Source organism: Salarias fasciatus, chromosome 19, assembly GCF_902148845.1.
Source record: "Salarias fasciatus chromosome 19, fSalaFa1.1, whole genome shotgun sequence".
NCBI lineage: Eukaryota > Metazoa > Chordata > Actinopteri > Blenniiformes > Blenniidae > Salarias > Salarias fasciatus.
In genome coordinates, this window is record NC_043763.1 from 20,233,743 (window position 1) to 20,256,650 (window position 22,908).

The following is a 22,908-nucleotide window of genomic DNA, read 5'->3' on the forward strand; positions in this document are numbered from 1 at the left end:
TTGACCGAGTGCAGATGCAGACGATTGGACGCAATCAAACAGTCATAACACGGTCAGAGACGTGTTTATACGGACGACTTGACAATGCAGCATTAACCCTCGTATCTGTGCTCTGAAGGCCATCCAAATGCTGCAGCCGCTCGGCCAGGAGGTGTATGGGATTCTCACAATACAGATGTTAATGTTGGCTCAGGGTGGAGGTCATATCAAGTGGGGGGGGGGGGGGGGGGGGGGGGATCACAGATGCTGCTGACCCAGTTCTGCTTTGGCCAGCAGACACATCTCTGCTCATCACACAGACCGGATCACTTGGATAACGACACTATTAATATTGGGAATGAGAAGAAAGTCAGCCACGCCACATTCCAGGGGTCCCAAAATTCCCACATATTAACAGGGCTCGGAATGAAATCCAACACTTGGCATCCCTTTTCCCCTCGAACCCCAGAGCGCTATCCTGCCGTGTCAAATCGCTTTCTTATTTCATCTGGGAGGAACGCGCCAGAGTCACGAGCTCCGAGTCTAACTAAAGACATGTTATTATATGCGGGTGAAAAAACTGGCACTGGTGCAACCTTGGAGTCGGTTGCCATGACTCTCAGGAGAGGAGCACAGGATGCTGGGCTTTTTAAGAGACACCGTGTTCTGGAAGCACCTCTGAGAGCCGAGCATCGTCTATCAATACGGTGCACTCATCCAAATTACACAGATGCTTCAGGGAAGCCAGCAATCATGTGTGGTGAAAGGAGCTACTTTTGAACCTCCAAATGAAACCAAAACACAGACTCTTGACTATCCACAGATTACTTTCCACTTATGCTAATGAGAACCCTCAATGGTTAGCTCAGCACTTCTCTAAATGTGCCGTTGTCACCTTGCCATTGTTTAACCTCTCCGTCTCTCGCTCTGTTTCTGCACCACGATCTGTGGCCACTAATCATGGCTGGGTGAGAGGTCAGCAGCTGCAGCGTAGAGGACAGTGGGCTTCTGGGTAATGTCTGGAATGCTCTTCTGGGACAGTAATAGCCAAGGCCCGCTGAAGTGACTAGCATTTTTTAAAATAGCCTGGAGTAATGTAGCACTGTATTCAAGCACTGTAAAAAAAGGAGACATGCTTACACATCATAAGCCCCAGAAAGTGTGTCACTGGCACAAATACAATAGTGCCATTTGACACGCACACAGTGACCGTGGGGACTTCCAGTAAAGAGGAGAAAGAAACGGACTTTCTATTAAAGTCTATTTTTTTTCCTCTGATGCGTTAACTAGTCCACTGTTAATACAACATAAAGATTATCCCATCCCGCACCATCAGATAGTTGAGCATAAGGAGCTTTACAGAATCCATCTCTGTTCCGCTCTGTCCCCATCCTAATGAGCGGGCCGTCGAGCTGCCAGTCAGCAGCGAGGCTGAAGCTGTATTAAAGGGCGTCCATCGCTTCCCAGCACTCCCTCGCTCTCTCCTGTAATCCTGAGAGAACAGTTCATGCATCTGTAATGGTCGATAAAATATGAAAAGCCCTGAGAGTGCTGACGGCGGTGGAGGGTGTGCGCGTACGCTGTGTGCGAGTCCTCAACTTTCGTTAATGCCCTCCCAGCGTGCTGAATCTTTCAAGCGGTGTCACTCGGCCTGCCCCCTGGCGCACGTGAACACAGGATGAGTTCCAGCAGACTGGAATGTAAGCTTCTAATGTGGTGGAAATGGATACTACCTTGTTCACGGAGCACAAAGACATCAAAGAAAACACACATGGCCCTTTGACTGCAGAGATGAGTTTTGCCTCTGGTTTATCAACCTCTAAGTGAAGGCTATTCGACGGAATGAACTGCCTGAATGTTGCTTGTTTGGCATATTTGTGATCTCCAGTGTGTGCAGTTTAAACGTTTGCCCTCCAGTGAAATGTTCTCACAGTGTAGAATGTATCTGAAATGTTTTACTTTAAAATTCAACAGTGATTAATTAGTTAGACCCTTGTCTAGTGGCTGAAGGCCCTTCAGCTATCATTTGGAAACAACAGGTGAAGAAATTGAATGCAAGGATTAACCCCAAGGTGCATCCCAAAATGTATATTGTCACAGTAACTAGACCAAGACCTCTTATTTTCAAGCTTGGTACATCATTCTGGGGGTTCAGTCCTCTGTTTTGCCAAATTGTCCTTGAGCAACACATTGAATCTAAAGGAAGTGGAATTGTATGGCCGCCATCATATTAGTGTGTGGGCGTATGGGTCAATTTAGCCAAACATGTAAAAGCACTCCAGGACTGCTGAAACAGGCTATAAAAGTAGGATTCATTTCCCATTTTATAACCCAACTGCATGCAGGATGAAGAAACAGCTGCAGAAAAAACCAGTGAAACAACAATTTTTGGCTGCAACACAAGTCAAGTGTTTTTAGCACTCAACTGGAAATTATGAGGGTCAATCCATGGACTTCTATCACATCAAGTTTGAAACACAGAGAGGGATTTACACCTTCAGTCACCACCCCGTACCCCAAAAAAGGCAAAGCTTCCAAAGGGAAGACGAGGCTTTACAATTCCTTCAAGTGAGGAAGCTGGGCGCTTAGGATAGGGTGTTTATGTTGGTCCGAGGTACTGAGGAGGATTGGCTTCCCTTGAGGAGATGTAAAAGCCTCTGAGTTCCATACTGGGTTGGCTGGGGAGGACGTATGGAATGCTCGGCTGCCAGGGCTTTTCTTTGCACCAAAGAGCGGACTGTATGATTGATGCCCGGGGGTGATCGGCTCTCGTCTGGAACCTGAAATAGGCCTCTAACCACTGCACATGACACTGCCTCCATCCTCCCTCAACTTTAGAAACACCAGACAACTCTCTGAACTTCATCAATTCTTTTGTGTATATCAATCGCAGACATAAGGTCTACTAGTGCAGGAACAATAATCCCTCAAAACCCATAAAGTTTTGAACTCCAGCTCCAAGTAAAATAGCAAATGTTGCATTCAAGACCACCGCCAGTATTCCAACAAGCAGCGCCTCTACAGTACAGCAATGCACAGGGGAGTACAGCAAGGCGTGCTGTCACCACCTCCGAAGAAAGAGCTCAAACATGAAAACCATGCACGTTCCACAACTTCACTTGCGCTGCCGTTTATGACCTATAAAGCCTCTGTAGCGGCAGAGAAGTACTGTAAAAAAAACTGCCCGTCCCTTCAATCACAACATCACAAACTGTGGAAACTTTATCCCAGAGGAACAGGAGTCATTTATATCCTCTAGCTCCTTTTTTTGCCTCCACTTTGCATTGATTTTTCTGACCAAAGTTATGCACTGTAGTAGTAGTGAGGCACATTATTGAACAGATGCAATGTCAGGACAAAGTTACTGAACCATTCAACATCTATCGCCTGTCATACGTTTGCAGCCTCCTACTGGGAGACTGGTACTGCGGTGTCACCATTACTAACAATGGGTTTGTTACAAGTATCAGTGTCAAGATCAAGTATCTCCTACTTACCTACTTCAGATGGGCTTCACTATGAGATGAACTGCCCCTGTGTTTCCACTTGGCAATGGGAAAAAAAATAAGCAGATCCTCTCCACAGAGTAAGGTTACGAGAAAAATTTAAAGCATTCCTGCATCCTCTGGATTTAGATGGGCCTCTGCGCCTTTTGGAGTGTCCGGTTCTTGACCGATTTCCATGCCTTTGCCGAGTTTGACTGAAGCTGGAGCGTTTCGTGTGCTTCCTCCTCTCTGAGCTTCTGAGCTGAGCTGTGGATTTCAGCTGACTGCGCTGGGAGCTGAGCTGTTGACATTGTCCTCTCTCTCTCTCACTCACTCTCTCTCTCCCCCCCGCCCTTCCTCACTTGCGTTCTCTCCCTCTAGTTCACTCACTCACACTCTCTCTCTCTCTTTCTCTCTCTCTGTGTCTCACTTCGGATCATTCATCTCCCCTCCCCTTCCTCCTCCTCTTCTGGAATCCAGCCCCAGCATCTGACAGCATCCATGTGGATGTCAGCAACATGGTGATGGATTTACCGGGAATATAAATGCATGAATGTACAGTATGCATGTGTGTGTGTGTGTCTGTTTTGCGAGGTTAAGATGAAAGGAAATGACCCTTGGCAGCCTGTACTTCCCATCCCAACCCACAATCCTAACTCCACCCTGAAAACGAGAAAAACGATTCTAGATAGACCATTATTTCACACCAAACGCCCAAAGGAAACCCCTTTTTCCTGGTGCGTTGTCTCATTGATAGTAAAAACATTTCGCAACACACACACCCAGACTCAGAATCTATTAGAAAGACCTCTTTGTAGCACTCACACACACACTCAGGAAAAGGATTTTCCTGACACCCAATCAGCGCTGACCGGGGAGAAGGTGAGACGGGACGCTCGATGATGCAAAGGTTCGTCAGCCTGGTCAAGTTCAGACGGTTAGCTCAGCCAAAAGCAATGTGGGGCTGCAGAGGGGGTGGGGTGGCGTACGGCAGGGTGGGAGAGGGGGTCAGCAAGAGGGTCGTGCCATAGATGGTTCTGTGAAGTGGAGTTCAAGTATGTGCCTGTGATAATGTGAGATGTCGGCTGGTGCAAACGTCAGCGTCACAGACTTGTGACGCCCGATCGCGCCGGTCAGTACAAGAACGCTTTCTCAGTCACGGACCAAGAAACCCCTGCCAAGAAAATGACCTGAATAATCCTGCAGCCCAAAACTTGGAAAACTGGAGTGACGGCAATTGATTTTGAATTCAGTGACTGTCTCTTTGTCATGTTGAATATGTCATAAAGATACTCTGTGATAAAATGCACCATATTTAACAGCAAGAACTTTAGTTTTCACTACTTGATTTGCTCAACTGTTGCTATTATACCTTTTTGTCATCATCATGTTGACCATAATAAGAACTAATAGTGTGGTGATGATCTTTTTTTCACCTGATCACACCCCAAACAATCTTTGCCAATCTACGGCCGATGTCCAGAACAGGTGGTAAACAAGCAACCCAAAGATGACAAAGTAGGTCACCACCAAACATTTTTAAATAGATAAAATTTGAGATATGAGATCTAGACAGTATCAGCTTAGTAAATATCCTGGTGAACCTTTGAAAAAAAAAAAGGAATAAATCAGCATCTTCACAAAGCAAATATAAAACACACCACCCACTCTGAAGCTGTGGCATTTACACTTAAATGAGAACCAGTGGTGTGCTACTGAGTGGAGAAAAGGAGCGCTATACAATCGTTTGTCATTTTTCTCTTGGGACAGAAGACAGATGACACAAAGTCAGTGGCGGTAATGCCTGAGTGCATTCCTCAGAGACCCCTGGGGATGCATCCATTAACCCTGCTTTCAGGCATTCAGCTCATCTCCATGAAGTCCACTTACCCTCCTGCCCATGTCTTTCTATTTCTCCACAGCGTCAGTGTGAGGCTTTCCATAGCAGCTCTGGAGGAGTCATCACACCTTCATCCCAAATGTAAGAGAGGAAACCCTGAGGAAGCCCTGAGGAAGCCCTGAGGAATGGGCGAAGCCCGGGCACTTCAGCTGCTCCTGTATCATCTACCACATCCTGGTAATTGAGGTAAATGGAGTGGGCTGGGCAGACTTGTGATACACATCATTCCCTCTTGAAAAGGGGGTGGGGGATCCAATACAGGCACAACAATGAGTCCATTTGTTTTGTTTTCTCATGTCCCACACGTCTCACAAAATAAGACGTTAGATGCCGATCTACAAGTCCACGATGTCACTGGATGTGCCGAGGGGATGACCACAGATGGCTTCAACAGACATGGCTCCTGTGAACTTCTCTTGGCCCGCCGAGGAATTCTGTCCTTACAAGCATGGTTGGCTTTCACCCAGAGGACATGTCAGTGAATGGCGAATGCCGTGATTGATGGGCCATCCTGCAGAGCGAATCCAGTGAGAAGAAGGATCTCTTCCTCTCCGGAGATCTTTATGCCGTGAAACGACACGTAGCGCCACACAACCTGCCAGTCGCTTGTCAGTCAGCCGAGCCGAAGCTGTGTTGATAACTTGTGGTGTGTCTGTCTGGTTCAGGGCAAAGGGGGTCAAAACTTAGATGGAAAAGATAGCATTTGACGCTGGCTTGCTTTGCTTTCACACAGAGTTACACTGGATTATTAAATCTAAACAGATGACGGACTGGGCAATTTGATGATGTATACTTTGGAACAGAACTTCCTCAAATTGTACAACAATCTGTTGCTTCCAGCCAAATGTAATTGTGAGATTTTTTCCAGCTGATAGTTCGCAATTTCCGATTGGATGAATAAAGGTGCCAAAAGTGCAGCCGGTATCTTTCCATTACATACATCAACAGAGATTAGCTGCGCGGAGCTGGAGGTTCAAACAAATGTCACATCCTGTATTTGGTCAGCTCAGACATCTTTGGTCTGAGTTATGTACACTTCCTCAAAACCAGGAAAGAAACCTCTGCTCCTCAAGGAGTCTCAATCCATCTGTTAAATTGTTGGATGGAACTATTCAAACATCCACAAACTGAGCAGCTAATTGTAACCAGGATGTGTTTTTATCTAATAGACACTGTTCAATGTCAGAAAGATTTGGAATTTAATCAATGTTCCTCTTTCATATGTATTACACACAATCTGTAGAGTGCAAATGGATGTTTTCATGTCAATAGAAGAAGAAAAAAACAGATTAAAAAAATGCCACAGTTCATAAATACTAAATATTTAAACTTTGTGCCCCCAGACCGTTATAATAGCAGGTTTTTGTATTCCAGCGAACACATCCTGCCCCAACGGAGGAAGTGGATAAAAGTCTCTACTGAGCATTGACAAAATAAAAAATCTCCTCCACGCTGCAGGAATAATCAACCGCTTGGCAAACAAGTGCTAAATTTAGTTAGAGGGAGCAGTAAAATGAGAAACTGGACTGAAGGTGAACGGAATATTGGACCAGAATACGTGAGTCACTCAAGGTGGTCTCCATTAGGCTAATAAAACACGCTCGCTCTCTCTCTCTCTCTCCCTCAGAAATCTCATGTGCAGAAACAGCGCGAACCTGATAACAGGCGAAAAACAGCTTAAGGAGAGAGAGGTCGTCAAGTAGCGCTGAAAACTGCAGATACTGGCATCAGAAGGAGTCTTTCCAGTGGGCAGTCGCTGAAGGGAAGCGGCGAGAGCCAGCAGCTGCCAGAGCTAACATGGCAACCGGTCATGTTTTACGACGTGTTGTTCCTTAATGCATTATTTAGGGTTTCATCAGACCGGGCAGCTCTCATTTGAGTTTGTTTTGCTTAAGCGAGGAATTCCTTGTGACAGCACTTTGCACACAAACGTTTCTTTCACGCCCGCACGGAGATAGATTGCCACAGAGAAAAACACGGCTGCTGCACAAAGCCTGAACTCTTGACAGCATAAATATGCGGCCGCATTTTTATACATGGCCTAATTGTATGTTAGCTATAAATCATGATAGCGGGTAATGCAATGCTATCCATCTTTCAAAAGCCTCCGCATAAAAGTGGCCTAATCACAGCTAAGCAGTAAGCAATAAATCTAATTGTAGATGCAACGTTCCTGCAGTGACACTCTTTCCTGCTCGTATTATTTACACCCGTCCTGTGTAAACCATAACTTTCTCCTTCGAGGGAAAGCGTCAACCTTAACTCTTTCTTCTCATCGCATGGCATTCCATCAGCGTTTACCAGCTTCGGCTGAGCGTAAACAAGTTTTTCAGCAGGATTACAAGTCATTTGTAGCCCGCGCCACACCGGGTTTCTGAATGGAGCTTTTGTCCGGGCAGCAGACTGGACGGGGTTGAAGGTCGACCAACTGCCCGCTCCCACAGTACCTCCAATGTCTGCCTGGACCTGTGCCAGCTAAATGCTGTCATGTTTAGACAATGGTGTGGCTTTCCGCCGCCTGACTCATGGCAGCTTCATCAAGTCGACCGATGATGTAACACCTTCATCTTTAGCGCAGGAAGGCTATTGACACATGGCTTTGGGTTACAGAGTCATTTATTCATCACTTCTGGATTTCCCATCTCTGTCCATGAAAAATAAAGTAAATGGCGGTAAGCATTTATGACAAAAAAAATAATTCTGATCAAAGGAAATCAAAAATAACTCTTAAAAAGTTGAAAGTATTACAAAATTTGACTGAGCTTAAGTTTAGCAGAAGACAAATTCACAGTTTGATTAAAAAATACAGCAAAATACTGTAAAGTGAAAAAAAAAAACATTGAATGACATAAAGCCCCATTTTCAAGTGAAAACAAAACTTTCATTGACTTTTGTTTGTCTGTTTGCATGACAACCGAAATGCTTAAAAATGCTACTTTACAGAAATAGTTTCCGCAGTAGAACTTTTCAAACTTTGTCTTTTTTCGAAAGGTTTTATAGGAGTTGCGCTACAAGCAGAAGAGCGCATTTGGGCCTCGTTTGCACGACAAAGGCAGAAACACTGAAAACGATGTAGTTGCATGCCAGGCCACGACTTGAAGCTATTGGTCATTTTTTTACTGAAACCACACAAAACATATGCACGCAGAGTACAATACGCTCCAAACATTAACAATGGAGAGTACACAGACACTCATAAGGACATTTACAGCAACTTAAATCCATGCTAAACCAGCTCAATCATGGTCAGATGAAGACTCATTGTGCAGAAACACTCATGATTGGACAATTTTGATTTCACAATTATGACTTGCCATATTCAGTATTAATTTGATGAGTTGCTTTTGAGATCTCTTGCTGCAAAGTGACTCCAGAAAGCCAAGACATGCACCAGGCTTGCCTTTTAACCCAATGTATTAAAAATAGTGTTATTTTTATTAAAAACATTTATCTCCATAGCTTTATGATTCACACAGTGCTTTCTTCATCAGCCAAGTCTACCAGCACTGAGGACGACTTGGCAGTAATTCCTATCTTACTGAGTGGCAGACAGCCAATGAAGATGAAGGAAGATGTATGTATCGCCTTGCTTACAATTTACTGTGAGAAATTAAACCATAATCAAAAGAAGTATTTCACTGTGAGCACACATTCAGCTTTGAAAATATAATCCCCCCCCATGTTAAAAGGTGATCATGCTTAGTTTTGGCCCAGGTGCAGATATTAGAAATATGAGAAGCAAAGTACAAAGAACTCACATGAAAAACCATACGCTTGTCATAAGGTCTCCCTTTAAGGCTCTTTCTCGGCTACAACGAAACCAGGTGCATTCACAATAAAATGAAGAATAGAGACGGACAGGCACTACTGATGGCGAAAAAAGACTGACGATGCGAAAATGAAAGGAAAGGCCTTTGCTCTTTTTCCAGATGCTCTCATTCAAAAGCAAGGTTTATATATTCCAGTTGCCATTATATTGGCAGCGTGGGGACACGTCTCCACAGCGCGCCAGCTTCAGCTGCGCCACTGACATCACAATTTATCACATTTTCTTACCGAGCCGTAAAAAAAGTCAAAACTTCTCTCTTAGTAGACATTTCAGAAGGGAGTTCCTTTCGCGCTGACCACAGACTGAACCCGTGACTAAGTCTTCCACCTGAGCTGTTCCAGGTGGAACTCGCGTCCCTTCTTAGAAGCCATTCAGAACGGTGTAAATCAAAAAGCTCCCTCAAAAGCACCGAGCGGTTCACGTAACGCCGCGGATCGTGTGGGAGGTGCGGTGAAATCTTAGTTCCAAGTCGCTTGCAGGAGGTGACCCTGCTTACACTACAACACACACACACACACACACACACACACACACACACACACATTCTCCATAAAAACATCTGGGAGTCATCTGTTCCGCTTACGGAGACCCCCTGTGAACAGGTGCGTGTCTGCATCCGTGACCCCGCCTGACCTTTCTCTTCACCCTTGACCCCTTGTTAAGGTGGAGGACTCTTTGAACCCCGGATCACCGTGAGACAACAGCCGCCACTGTCTGGACTGCCAAGGTCACGTTACCTCAGGTCGAGGGCACCAGCCATGAGGGGATGTTTTCAAATTCCAACCAAGAACGGCAGCGTTTTTTTGTTTTGTTGTTATTTTTTTTTGTCTGCCATCAAAGAAGTCTAAACTGAGAAATCACCAGGTGCTTCACAGCAATCAGATAATTATGAGCTAAACGTTCATTTCTACAATGCTGTAAGGTTATTTTCACATTTCCTCCTTTTTCCCACGCAAAACTGTGTCAGACATCTTGATGATGACGTCTTTCAGAAATGCATTTGCAGTTTTTTGAGGCGGCTTCTCTGCACCATCAGCAGCATCTGAAACCGACTCGACCTGGCAGGAAGCCAGTTCAACACGAGTAGCTGTCGAAAATGTCAGTCATATTGTACACCATGTAGGAGAATGATTTAGGGAGTGGTGTATGTCAGTCTTCAGAGTGCTTATGAAATCCATGAAATCTAGGTGTGCTCAATAGAGAAAGGAAAAAAAAAAACACCCTTTAAATGGCACAACTTAGAAGTAGAGTTTGTTATTTTTTGTTTCTATTAATAGCATTTAAAATGACTGACCTGTGTTGTTGCTGCTATATTATCCAGGTCTCACTTAAAGATCGCTGATCTGAATGAAGTCAAGTCTGAGCAGACCATAAAGGGGCGGCGAAGCAGCTGAGAATAAACCTTTTATTTCTCACTGCCTTTCATTCTCTGGGTCCAAAAAATGTTTGGAATGATGATAGAAGCTGGGTGTTGCATTATGCTGCAGTGAAACTATCTTATGAGCTCTCCAGGGATGCCAGAATTAAAACAAACACTTCCTGTTTATCTCTGCAGTAGGTTAGAACAGCCTGTTCGGAGCCACTGCTCATTCCAGCGAACGTCTTAATGTTTTGGATAAAAAAAGAACCGGGAAACTATAAATTGCCAAAATGGCCATACCTGCAGCAACAATAAAAGGATCAATGACATTGACGGGAAGAAGTTCTCTCTGCAACCATGAAGCATATCTACATTGACAGGCCAAGAACCCGCCGACCTCCTGACCCCACAGCATCGCTCAAGCACACGTGCCTCATGTTCCCCGCAGCCCCACAGTGATTCCAACTGTCCAGCTGCCTCTTATATGGTGGGAAGGGTCAGACATGTTGTTACACTGATTTATTATCCCCTTTAAGTAAGAAGAACCCCCCCCCCCCCGCGCGCGCGCGCGCGCGACATCCTGCTCTGCGGCAGAGAAGGGACTCCCGAAAAGTTATTCCACAGTGCGCGGTCACATGATTGCAATGTTGTTCGCTGGGTAAACACATCCTTCAGTGAGGAGAGGCCAAAGAAGTGAGACAAAGGATCCTTGAGATGCATAGTTTGAGGACTGGGCTGGGGCTACCCTGGTGCTTTAAGCTGATAAGCACCACTGAGCCCCGTCTGCAGGAAGCTATCAAGCATGTAAGCACACAAACCAAGTGAGAGGAGATTACAACCAAGCTAAAATGATAAAGAATCCAATCTTAATTTGCGACTCCCAGCAAAGTCACAGTGGAGAATGAGAGATAATTCACTCTGTGGAATAATCTGCCCGTCCTGCACATCTGCTACTGTGCTGCACCGCCTAACTACGTAAACGGCGAGCAGACAGAGTGCTAAAAGGCTAGTGTGCAAGCTGGTTCTTATTAGAAGCAGTTTGCTTTCATTTCTTGGCTGGACTGCAATGGCAGGCGCAGCCAGCAAAGCGTTTACCGTTGGATATCTTAAATATCTCATGGCTGACTGATGAAGCCATAAAATTGCGTAGTTAATCACTCCATGACTGTGGGCTATCAGGGGTCCATCACAAGTCGACCGTGGCCTTCCTCCGTCCACGTCAAAGTGAAAGATTCATTTCAAATTGAAAGCCATCTAGTGTGTTTTACCGGTTCCAACCCATGATAGGTTTTCATTTAATTTCATTCAGTACAAAAAAATATAATATTTGTGTTCAATGGAGCAAGAAATATGAACACAATACACATTCCAACCATTCATAAAACTACCAAGAAATTCATATTACCGGTTCCAATAAATATTGGCTCATTTGAAATTGACAGCAAAAACACTTGTCAAAATAGTTGGGAAGGAAAAGCAGAGACAGTGATACTAAATTCCACAAAGCTAATAGTTTAATCAGCAACAGGTTCTGAGTATCTGCGTAACAAATAAGGAACAATATTAGAAATCATACAAACATCTGTGGAATTGGAGACGCACCAAAATGTTTATTTGCAGTTCGGTTTAACCCTAAAAGGTCCACTCATCTTTACTTTAATGTTCTATTCAGTCACTTGTGTGCAGCGTAACCACAACCAACACCAGGTGCAGTAAATCACTGATCCTTTAAGTTGAAGGTAAACGGAAATGTCAACAGGCTGTTCGGTTGGACAAGCTGTGCAGGTGTGTAAGCGAGAAAGCAAACATACATGTCCTCTCATCGCCGTGTGCGCAAAGAGAGACAATGTAAATACACTTGCTGTCGCCCCACGCTGTGCGGAGGGGCGTGAGGGGAGCAGAGGTGAAGGGGAGCGCTGCCGAGGGCGTCCATTGTGTGCCGATTAGCCGCAAGAGGGGTAAATGATGGTGTTGATTAAAGCCAGCTGAGCCCGGGGCAAGCTCCCGTAGCGGCAGACGTACGACCAGCTCCACATGAACCCAGAAATCCATCTGGCCTCTCAGGGACTCCACAACGACAGTCCGGGCCAGGAAGCCTCTCTTATTTTCGTTCTTTTTTTTTTTTTTTCCTACTGCTAAAAGCATACTCAAACACACACCCAAACACCCACAATGCTTATGAAATCGAGCAAACAACTCTCCCTTGTGAGCGCGCGGACACGGTGAGGCAATTGCTGGTTCATCCACTGTAACCTGACCACTCTGGTATGAAAAACACGAACAAGCTTGTACTGCCAGAGTGATCAAGACTTTCCATTCATTAATTCATTCCTTTTTACCCCAAATTATTTCCTTGCCGCCAAGTTATAAACTGAGGCTACAAAAAAATGCGCATGTGAAGAACAGGTAGCGTGAACGGAACCTTGTAGCTTAACTTGCTGCCATTAGGCCAGATTTTTACCGTTTACCTCATAATTATTGCACAAAAAAAAAGAAACCCCTGTTGAATGAACGCCGTCTCCTGAGTATCACAAATACTGCCTGACCCTTAATAATTGACTCTGCTACTGCAATTAGAGTGTGTATATTGTCTCAATGGCACTTAAGGCTATAGCAATTGCCCCTAAATGACAGGCTGCACTGTTTGAAGTCTTGGCGTGGCAAAGTTTAAAAGTCCTGACAGGTTTGATCCGGTTCAAACGAATTCTGGTACGATTGCCGAGCCAGTGTAGTCCACATCTGGAAGTGGAAATGCTGCGGGAGGACAGTATGCTCAGAATGCCAGTGATGGCCTGCCGAGCTCTCCAGGGTGTACGATACCTCTGCCCATAATCTGCCGGGATTTGGCTCCAGCAACCCAGAATTTCATAAAGCGGTACGGAAGACAAATGGATGCTTGGATCTTTAGACAAAAAAAGCTGTACTCAGTGCTGCTGCCGCACAGCAAGGCCCCATTTACACAAAGTTTTCGAGTGAAAACAGAACACATGTTTACGGTTTACATTTACACGACAACGGTGGCCACTAGTGGCCCCACATGGAAACTACACCGTTTATTCAACACTAAATCTGGACGAAAGGAAGCCGGAACCATTGAGGGCATGACATTTTGACAGATTAATCTTATCAGCTCAGGGTTATTAGTTCAAGCGCTCATTTTAATGATTGATTATAGCATGAAGCCTCCATCGACTGGACAAACAGTGTGAACCATTTAGGACAATGGAGGATTACTTGTGTGGACATGTGGCATTTCGTTGGCACTTCCACTTCCATAGTACACCTCGAGGTATTACGTGACACATACACACATTACTCTAATTTCAAAAGATGCCAGCATATTTAACCTGGACGTTTTAGCTTTGAGAGTTCTATAAATACAGCACTCCAATAAACCAGCACATATACCCACGCATGCTGATTTAATAGTTGCCAGTCATGCGAACAAATTAGTTTGACCCCTGCTAAAGTCAATCAGCAGCGTGTGCTGCCTCCATCCAAGTGTGACATTCGCATCAACGAAGTCAAAATCGAAGGAACCGCCAGTCACCGTGCGCTGTATATATTAAATCCAGAGCAGATGTTTCCGTACTCGTGCTACGAAAGCGAATAGTGTTGCAGAAATATGAGTGTAGGTTACGAGCGAAGGGAGGCTGTCACACAATGAGCGGTTGTCCCGTTCGACGGCCTCTGCAGGATGGAAACAGACTTCACAAAAAAAAAAAAAAAAAAAAAAAACCTTGACCCTGTAGTACAAATCTGGGTTAATCACATCTGTGCTGGCGGCATACAATCAACACACATTGTTCCGATTACATGGTATTTAAGTTAAATGGTCAGGTTGGGCCTCGAATTGTTGTCCTGTTGAAACAAAAATGTGGGTCAGCATTTTTTTTTCTCCCACCGCCTTTCCTTTCCCCACATCTTAGTTTCCTTCATAGAACAATGAGTCTGACTTTTCCTTTTCTCGTGTTTTTTTTTTTTTTTTTTTTTCTAAGACAACAGTACGACTGCAACCAGAGCTGGCAATATTATGCCCACAATGGTCACTGTAACAAACACAAACTGTGAACGTGAGCGGCTTTTCTGAGATGCAGCCAGTGATATAAAACAGAACCCTGTGACCTCTGAAGCGCCGGCCTACGCAGGCACCTCAATAGTTACGAGCATCGATCGTCAACAACGTGGCGCAAGGAATAATGGAGATGATCGATTTACCAGCGGCGTCATTCTCCTCACCTGTCAGCAGTCCGCTGTTTGAGTGGCGCAGTTCCACGCAGCGCTGAAATGGCTTGCTCAGCTTTGGCCTGGTGCTCCAGCTTTACCGGAAACAACGGTGAAAAATGGAAACCAAGCTGCGATGGAGCCGTTTCTGCACCAATACGGTTCAAAATGTACCGATCCAGCGTCAGATTTGAAAATCTGAGCTTTTTATCTTCATCAAAACAAACAAGGAAAAAAAAAAGGCACAAGAGGTCTGGGAACAGCACTGCACAGCTCTGGCCAGTGGCCAGAGGCATCAGACAGATTTATGATCACAGTCTGTTTTAATACTTTGTCAATGTTCTATGCGCGTTTGTGCGCAAATATGCACGACACACAAAAGAACCACAGCAGGGTTTCTTCCCCCCATTCTGTAATTTGGGCCAGACCAGCATACCTCTGATCAGCAGCTACCTTTCCTCTTCCTCCTTCATGGAATGTCAGGAAAGCAAGGTGATGACTAGCAGTGTGTGTGTGTGTGTGTGTGTGTGTGTGTGTGTGTGTGTGTGTGTGTCTCATTCATGTGAGCATGATGTATTGAGACAGCGTTTCCCGAGAAAAGTTGTGAGGTGAAACAGTGAGGTCTGATGAGGGCTACAGGAGCATGACTGAGATGAACGATGCGGGATTGGCTGGTAAAGTTACACCACTGGTTATCTGCATGTTACATGACTTACTGATAAAGGCGTTGCATTGGTCCAGCAAATGGCAAAATTTGGTCAGCCAAAAACCACAACTTCCTCCATCCATATCAAAGCGAAGGCCCTAACTTAAAATTAAAAGCCACAGGATGCTTCCTGCATTACTCACACGTATGAGTTCCAATGCTGCTCTTTGCCAAGGTATGCCAATGTAAACGTGAAATCAAAAGAGGACAATCTCTCCCTAAAGATGGCCAGAAACAGGTTTTAGGCTCAATTTCTGAATGAAAATGGGAAACTTTCATTGCATTTTGGGGGTCTGTTTACATGACAACAGTGATCGGAGTCACTGAAACTGACAACGGCTCCCAAGGTGGAACTTTTCAAGAAAGCTCTGACTCAGTCTCACTGTAGATGGAGGGAAACGGCTTTTCCGTAGCATTGCTACTGCGCACTATGGTTATAGTGAATAGTTTTTTCCCCACATCAGCCTCTGGATAATCTTCCAGTCTGTATTGTCCACTAACTTGTTCATTTCAGAATTGCGAATCACTCGGAATAACAATCCAACTTCATCATGTGTCCATGTAACTGTCCGTGTCCTCGCCATTATTAATGTTAATAATGTATCCTTCTGCAGTTTCAATGCAAACAGTGCCAACTCGTGACCTGGCATGCACACTTTATCGTTTTTATCATTTCTGCCATTTCTGAGTGAACAAAGCATTTCGAACAGTTGCTGATTCAATGCAAATTAAGTAAAAGGGGCCTTAAACTCACCATGTTCCATTCTGTGGAGTCAATTCTAAGGTTTCCCCGACATGGTGTATCTTCACAGATGTTGATTTCTAACCATCATATCTATCAACTCGACTACAATGAGGGATGGGGTGTCGGCCTACTTGAGGTGGGACTAGTTTGCAATATACTGGTGTAAACATTGATAGATGTGGAACATGAAGCACCCTGGAGTAAATCTTGACGTGGATATCCTATGTTTTCTCCTCAGGAGACATATAAAGCAGATGGGAAGAATAAGTCCTCAACTGCCTTCTGCTTCCTACTGAGGACCACAACTCTTCCATCCAAGGGAGTTGAGAGATAAAGAATGCACCAGATTTCCTGCCTCGCAGCGCCGCGTTCCCCGAACATCCTCCATTTATGTACTGCGGCCAGTCACCACGGCAACCTGGCGACAAAGGCAGTACCGATCCAAGGGAGGGATAGAGACGAGGCAGTTTGAGAAACAGTCCTGGAGCAAACGCCAGAAACCAGCCATCGACAAATAAGGGAAAAAAAATTAAATAATGAAAATTACATTTGGTTCATGTCGTCATTATTTGAACTTTGGGACTTGTATAAGATCGGACATAATTTTGGCACGTGGTTAGGTGCTTAAACTTTTTGAACCTACTTCCCCGGAGGTCCAGACGCCAAACAACCGCCTCATAGAAATACGTATATAGAAATCTTTCACTTAATTCCCAGTGACTGATTGGATTAGAGTCATTGTTCCAGCAGCATTTCATCAAAACTCTCAGTGAATTGAAATCCAGTATGTCCAAATTCTCACTCACTGGCTTTTGGAATCCGCAACCACAGTACAGCACACACACACACACACACACACACACAAAGTCATGAAACATTCCTTCTGTCTATAATCTGATGTCTGCTCCACTGTAACAGCCCTGATCACTCTTGCACTTAATTGTGCTTTTAACGCAGCAGGGAAGGGGGGGGGGGGGGGGGGGGGGGGGGGGGGCTGGAACGTGTGCACGGCAGCATTCATGCCTGCGCCTAATACCTTTAATCCGCCTCCTGCTGCTAGCATCAGTCCCGCTAGATGTGGTCAAGGACGTGGTTACAGTCCGGTAGCGTCACTGACACCGTGATGACCCCCCTCACCCCCCGACCCCTTCACCCCTCCACATCCATCCCCCCCACGATGATCTCCACAGATCTTTCGGTCTCCTCACGCTACGCAGCGGATTTAATCCCTGCGGCTCCGGGACAATGTGGCAGTAGGGGGGTAAATAAGGTGGGGCCCGAGTCCCGATCATGGAGGAAGACTGGAGTTTATGAAGCCATTTTCTAGATGGATGAGGGCAGTTTACTGGATGTGATACCGTATGAAAAAGGGGGTAGGCCAGCTAAGCCGTTTGGAGAGAAAGAGAAAATATATCAGCCTCCAGTAGCTTTAATGCAAGCCAATTCCTGCGTTCAGTGTGTGCCTGAGCAAATCAAATGGTTTGGCACACACAGCTCCAGCTTATGGCTTATCTCTCCATCAATCCACCGCTGACAGAGTGGACCTTTCAACACACATGTGCTCGCAGTCGCAGACACACACTTCGTAGAGCTTTAAGTATTCTGGGTCTGGATTTGTCGCACAGAAAACTTTTTTTTTTTTTTGTCTGAAAACCATCATAAAGCAAAAAGCAAAAACTTTCAATGCACACGAGCAAAGCTGTACTGCGCAGATAACGCCAACGGCACATTAGGAGAGGTGCATGACTGAGAGAGGGATCATGACAGATTGTTTGATTGTAGACCATCAGAATGTTTGGAAAACTGCAGCTCAACGTAGGTGAGGCCAATTTGGTGCTATAGGTGACAGTAAAGAGCTGCAATAAAATCCATTCTGGTATGGAAGTTTTGGCGGTTTATTCATAAGGAGTGTCCACAAGCTTCATTTACGTTCATACTCTTTCCTCATATGTGCAGCAAAACTAACTAGTAAAATCATTTTGAAATCGGAGCAACTTTGGTTTTCCAAATCTGGCTGCTGCAATGTAAGACTGAAAATTTAAATGGAGAAATAAATAAAACTACAATGAAATTACAATTTAAAAACAGTGCAATTCACTGGGGAAGTGTTGAGTATTCTTAGAGACCATTTAAAACCTGTGAATAAGATAAATTAAAAACTTCACAATGACTGCTTAAGACATGAAGTTCAGTCGTGACTCTAAAAAGTTCACAGATATCCTCAAGCTGTTCTGCTGATCAGTCTCTTTAACCAACAACCACACAGACGGAGCAGTTCAGTGACTCTCTCTTTTGATCACTAAACATTTCTATTCAACATTCAGTGCCCTCCAAAGAGGCCCGCCTCCCACTTTGAGAACCTCTGCTATAAAAGGAGACTGGAAAGAAGTTGCATCACATGGTTTGTGGCAGTCAGTGATGGTGCTTTGAATGAAAGGTGGCTGGGCCAGGCTTTTTTTTTTCTTTTTTCCAATCCGTGCAATCTCACAAGTGCACAAACGAGTTTGTCTTGACACATAAACAAACCCTCATGAATACAGGGCACATCGATACAGACACTTCCCAAAAATAACCTCCTCTCCCTGGTTACCGGGGTCATTCGAGTTTCTCCTTACTGGCTCCTGTCATTTGTTTACCCCCACACTTCCTGAATGCTGATGGCAGATACTCTTTGAGTTTATACAAGTGGAGGGAGAAGAAAAACAGCCCACTGCTCCGAGAGGTTGCTGCACGATGCAAGAGAGGAAAAGAAGGGTGGCGTGGGGAGAGGGGTGGTATCTTAGCAACTCAGGGAATGGCAGAAAAGAGGAGGGGGGGGGTCACATGATGTCCACATGTGATATTTACCACAAGGGAGTGATGAAGTATACATCAAGAGGAGGAGGACATCTGTTTTAACAAGCTTCCTCTGAAAAACTATTAAAAAAAAAAAGTATCCAGAATCTAAAGGGGTGTCTGTGTTTTTCATCAGTATTGATCAGGGAGCGCAGCGTAGAGGAGGATCTCTTGGAGCACACACATGGAAAACACACACGGGTTAGTGTTACAGGTGAGTGTAAGGATAACAGATGTAGAGGGAACAGGCAGATGATGGAGAACACCCACAGAATCCCCAATCTGGACAAAAGACACAGTTTACAACGCTGCACAAATAAACGGTCCCGCTTCTCAACAGTTCATTTGAAGTACACCGCCAGTGCGAAACCTGTGCGAGATCAATCTGCTCTCCAGAGAGATAAAAGCTAAAAGGCCTCATTTCAGCGAGCCTCTCCAGAGACAGGACCCCATTCATTCCGCCTCTCAATGCTTTAGTTGTTGCCAACCACGCGGTCTGTCACTTGGCGAGAGGGATTTTCCTTTTTTTTTAAAAAAAAAAAAAAAAAAAAAAAGAACTTGCCAGAAATGAAGGATCCGCAGGTTCAGGTCCGCCATTGGGTTTGTCCTTTGGGTTACTCAATCGCAAAGAGACAAGAATAGTTCCTGGATCCTTGAACACATCTGCTCATCCATCTCGAAGCTCCAACACAATGCGCCGGCAGTTAGTTCAGATGATGCATTAAGGCCTGAGAGAAAGTCTGCAGAGCCCAGTAAAAGTGCCTGTCACAATTTACCGATGTACTTAAGAGCTTTGAAGTGCACTATAAAGTCATTACATGATTCAGAAGAGATGCATGGGAAAACATAGAGGCCATATTTTTGGAATCCAAAGTTCTGTGTTCAAGAATTATGGTGGAGTTGTGATCCTATAATATGTTTTACTGTTCAGTGACGGACTGTTTTTGTGGGATCCGTGTATAGCTTTGTCTGTGTATGAACCATATTTTCCCCTCCTTAGGTAAAACTATTTATGGTTGTTTGGCGTCCAAGCTTTTGCAGGTGAGGATAAGAAAAGGATAGTATGATGGTTGGAAGGAGAACAACAAAAGGTCAGTGGAAGAATCCACATCTTAAATCTTAGCAGGATACTCCAGCCACTGAGCATTTCAATAAATCACATTTTATCACATATATAAAGTGGATCTATTTGTTGAATCAGGATTGAGGATTGGGACAGAAACCTCTGCTATTTTACAGGCTGTTTGTCATGAGCCAGTATAGAGTGTCGCATGCGAGCCAATGAGAAATGTCATGTCTGGGAACTCAGAACAAAATCATGAATTTCAGGGGAATCCCAAGAAACGATTTCCTTATCCAAAAGGTGAAAGTGAAAGTAAATCACTGCCAGTGGCAGATGAATAATGCAATGCGAGAAAACCCATTCAAAATCTAAACATACAAAACCACCAACTTAGTTTAATGAGGCTATTTCCGCAGGCAAATGACTTATAGGGTACGTGAACCAGAGCGAGACTCATTACCAAAACTGCAAACTCGAAGCTATAAACTTTACATATCTCAGGTTCAATGTCCAGCCCTGGTGCCAGAACACACTCTGCATTGGTGGCCAAAGTAAACCCGACACAGCCATTTTTAAACTCTGTGTCACATCAAGATTCACGTTTCGATCTCAGCGTCACATCTCAAGTGATTTATTGGTGGAGTGTGTGTTTTTTTTTTTTTTTTGCTTGACTTCTTTATCGCTGTTGCAAAAGAACTGAAGGATCTCCCCAACCTAAACAAACTGTGCGACAAGTCCCCCGTCTATAAATTTCTGCAGCGTACAAACAGCTGAGATGAGCAGTTTGGGACCAAACGACTGGCTGAAAAGAATTTTCTTGCCACCAGAGGTTGCTGAGATAAGAAGGGCCCCAGAGCTGTGGTGGGGCTCTGCATGCACAAGCATGGAGGACCCCAAGGGAAAATCCGGTGCAGAGAGCGGGGAACTCTCACGGACACTGGAGAAATTTTCCCACAATCAAACACAAACAGATCTGCACGGGGCAGCGAAAAGCACCCTTGTCCACTAAAGAGACTGGGTGGGGGAGGGAGGCAGTGAGGGGAAGAGGAGAGGATTTGATAGTTACAATAACACAATCCAAAGAAATACTTAACAACCCACACCTCTTGGAAGGTGACCCCGAAGATTGATGCACCCTACCGATAAACAGCTTCGTAAAAGAAGGATTTGCAGACCTGCAAGCATCTAACCTGTAACTAACCTCAAGTTTTAGAAACCTAGAGGGCTGCTATGGACCAAACTCTCACAGTTCATTGGTAAATGACCTCATTAAGGTAATCTGTTTTCAGCACAATCCAGTCCTACAAATACCATCTGTTACGCATTAAATGGAGTGTCAGGCCACTCGGACACCTGGACTGTTGTGTTGAAGAGTTTAGGCCATTTCAGAGAGGAGAACTGGGGAAACAGATGGGCCGAAATGCAAAAAAATAAATACACAAGAACTGACAGTCCAATGAGCCGACACAAGAATAGATAAATCAATGATATATTGAGTAGTACAGGCTATATCGCTTCAGTAGATAATGCAATCTAAACAGTACATTCACAAGTAAACATATTTTTCCCAGAGGTCCACAGAAACAGTCAAGAACAGTCAGAGATTAAAGGTCATCTGTCACCACATTTAACACAGGACATGTAAAAAGTGTATCTTTACTTTTAAGTTGTACAGTGTTCTCAGTAGCTCATAAGGTATCCTCATATGCAGATTCTGGAGGAGCACCATCATGAAGACCTCAATGCCGTCCTAAATGTTACTTTATGAACAAACCAGATTTTGGACCTGATAAATCGAACTGGCCAACAGCATTGTGTTGTGTGGCACCACACAAAGCCCGGCCTCTAAGTCCTGCTATGCCAGCTCATGCTTTTGATTCTGTTTCCATCTCCTGTGTCCAACTCCACCCCCCAATTCACCCCCCCCCCCCCTTTTTTTTCTAGCCTCAAACAAACAGTATAAAAAGGTGCTGAAAGACTTTAACCAAAGCCAAACGTTGCCACTTTTTTGGCTGCGTGATGGATGTCTTCCTACAGAAAATCTGACTATTCCATCTTGAGAAAATGTGCCATGCATTCATCCTGTCTTCAGACTTCCTTTTATAGAAGTAGCTGGATATCATGGCCATTATAAATAAGAAGCTGGAATGCAGAAGGGGAAAAAATAAACACTGTTATCTACACCCAGCTGTGCAATTCAGGGACCAGTCATCAGAGCTGATGTCACACTGGCACCGCATTGCCGTTAAAATAGCGTTCTGTGAGTTTTGTGCACATATTAATTCAATCATGAAAAAAAAAAAAGAGAGTTGCTAGGTTCAAACAACCCCAGCTAAAAATGTTCCACAAACAACGGCAATGAAGGTCCCACGCTGATGGTAGCAGACCACACCAACGTCCAAAGTGTGTGCAATGATTTGCCGATGAGGCCAGGAATATGAATTCAAACTACGTAGAGGCATCTCCAGGTGCTACTTTTCAGTAATTTTAGAGGTAAAGTAAATCTGAGATGCGGAGGTGAGTGGAAACCTGCAGCCAAGAGAATATGGTGGGCCTGACGCACTGGAGGTTTGATAAATGATTCCATATGTGCTCCAGATCCCAAGTGAAAGAAGTGCTTTGTGCTCAGCGAGGTAGCACGCGCGCAAGTCCCAAGTGGACTCCCCTCCCCTTCTTTCCCTTCCATCTACTGACAAAACCTATCTGGCCCTTCTTCGGTAGCTCGGGGTAATATTAGCCAGGAATCAGGGGCAGGAGCACGGGGTTTGGATGGCCGAGCCTC

The 22,908-nt window shown here is 44.7% G+C and overlaps 1 protein-coding gene across 1 annotated transcript in view; it reads right to left on the bottom strand.

The window, feature by feature from the left end:
• daam2 (dishevelled associated activator of morphogenesis 2) overlaps positions 1-22,908 on the bottom strand; it is a 99,750-nt gene that overhangs the window by 71,679 nt on the left and 5,163 nt on the right. The window lies entirely within an intron of this gene.